Source organism: Otolemur garnettii, unplaced genomic scaffold (assembly GCF_000181295.1).
Source record: "Otolemur garnettii isolate 467f Iridium unplaced genomic scaffold, OtoGar3 scaffold03634, whole genome shotgun sequence".
NCBI lineage: Eukaryota > Metazoa > Chordata > Mammalia > Primates > Galagidae > Otolemur > Otolemur garnettii.
Genome location: NW_003856029.1, coordinates 1 through 1,694, shown reverse-complemented (window position 1 = coordinate 1,694; position 1,694 = coordinate 1). Strand labels below are relative to the sequence as shown.

Below are 1,694 nucleotides of genomic sequence, written 5' to 3'. Positions count from 1 at the left end.
TGTGGCTCACTCCCTTATACCCTCTGAAGGCCAGCCCCAGGTACATGCATCTTTCTTCTTGTCTCCTCCCATTGGAGCCCTGACTCCCACCCCCCTGCCCACCTGTGCATTTCCCATCCTGGGTCTCCTGGTCCTGACACCCACCTATCCTTCTCAAACAGCCCCATGCCCAAATCCCTCCCCACATCCTGGCAGAAGCAGGAGGTAGTGCTTGCTCCCAGCCCCCCTACTCCCCATCATGGTCCCAACTCCTCCTGGGGTTGTGCAGGGGCAGGGCAGACCAGTACCTGTGGCGAACCTTCTCTTTACCAGTGACATGCGGTAGCCACTGCCCACCAGTTCCAGGTCCACGCCTGACAGAGTGGCACCCTCACTGGTGAACTGTGCAGCCACGGGGCTGGGTGTACTGGGCCCGGAGAGCGGCTCCCAGCTGGCGGAGAGGCGGCCAGAGCCTAAAGAGGCTTGAGGTCAGCTGTGCCCTAGCACCAGCCTCAGCCACACTGTGATTTTGGTTTCTCCTCACCCTGTGCATGAGATCCTTTGATCTGCAGACTCTGTCTTTCCCATCTGCCTCCTCTAGAGCCCCTGCATCCTTCTCTTTTGGCCTCACTGGGATGTGTGTGGTTTGCAAAGGAGTTCTGCCCCAGGGCCTTTGCACTGCCTGGGATGCTGTCCTTCATGTCTTTCAAGCCTTGTTGAATGTGCACTGCCCCCCTAACACATCCGTAATTCTCTCCCAGCTTAAATCAGTGCCTCCCACCTAAGCCCCACCCACCCTACCCAGCCCTCATGCACAGCAGTAGCTCACCCCCTGCCTCAGACACGTCTGGAAGCTTCCACATAAGCCTTTTCTCCTCTAGGTTCCTGGCGGTGAGAGAATCTTGGTCAGGTATCCAGAGAGGACACTGGGAGCCTAGGGTCCCAGCTAAGCTGCCTCCTGGCTGGGTGACCCCAGCAAATCTGATCCCCAAGCTCACCTCACTTTCCTCATCTATGAAATGGGGCTAAGGTACAGAACAGACGTAGGGCCATACAGCCTCACGGCATACTTAGATGACACATTCAGTACTGTAAGTTTGGCTTTTTTGTGTGGTGGGTTCTAGCTTTTGTACAAATTGAAGGCAACATGTGCTGTAACTACAAGCCCTGGGACCAAGAGTGGACATATGGGTTCAAATCTTGGTGTGACCTCAGATAATCAACTTAATCTCCTGGGCCTCAGTTACCCCTCCGTCAATGTGGATGACAGCAGTCCATATGTCATGGGACCTCATTGTCAATAATAGCACTCTTAGCTCTAAGAAAAGTGGGTTCACAGTGAAGGGGGGGTACTGCCAAGTCTCCTTTGGCTTCCCACATTCCCTCACCAAGTGGCAGCAGGCTGCAGACGGACATTGGTCACAGGCTCCCCCACAGGCAGAAGGATCTGGACGTTAGTGAGTGGTGTGGGCACAGCTGTGGCACCAGGCCGGTAACTGTACTCCACAGAGACCTGTGTGAGGGTTGTCCCACACTGCCAGTGGGCGCTCAGCTGCAGAGGCACGGACTGGGGACCTGGGCGGGAGAACTAGGAGGAACAATAACAGGAGAGAACTAGGAGGAACAATAACAGGAGAGAAGACACAGCATCATGTCCTGGCACACCGTGTACTATTTAATCACCCTGACCCTGCAGGGCACCCACCACCCCAAAC

General features: G+C 55.5%; 1 long non-coding RNA gene across 1 annotated transcript; it reads right to left on the bottom strand.

Moving 5' to 3' along the window:
- Nucleotides 1-27: 27 nt before the first annotated feature.
- LOC105888453 lies at nucleotides 28-1,670 on the bottom strand. Its single transcript, XR_001161897.2, has 3 exons — nucleotides 1,368-1,670; nucleotides 809-864; nucleotides 28-452 (listed from the first exon to the last, which is right to left on the bottom strand). It is a non-coding gene; the product is annotated as an uncharacterized LOC105888453 (long non-coding RNA).
- Between the last annotated feature and the right edge of the window lie 24 nt (nucleotides 1,671-1,694).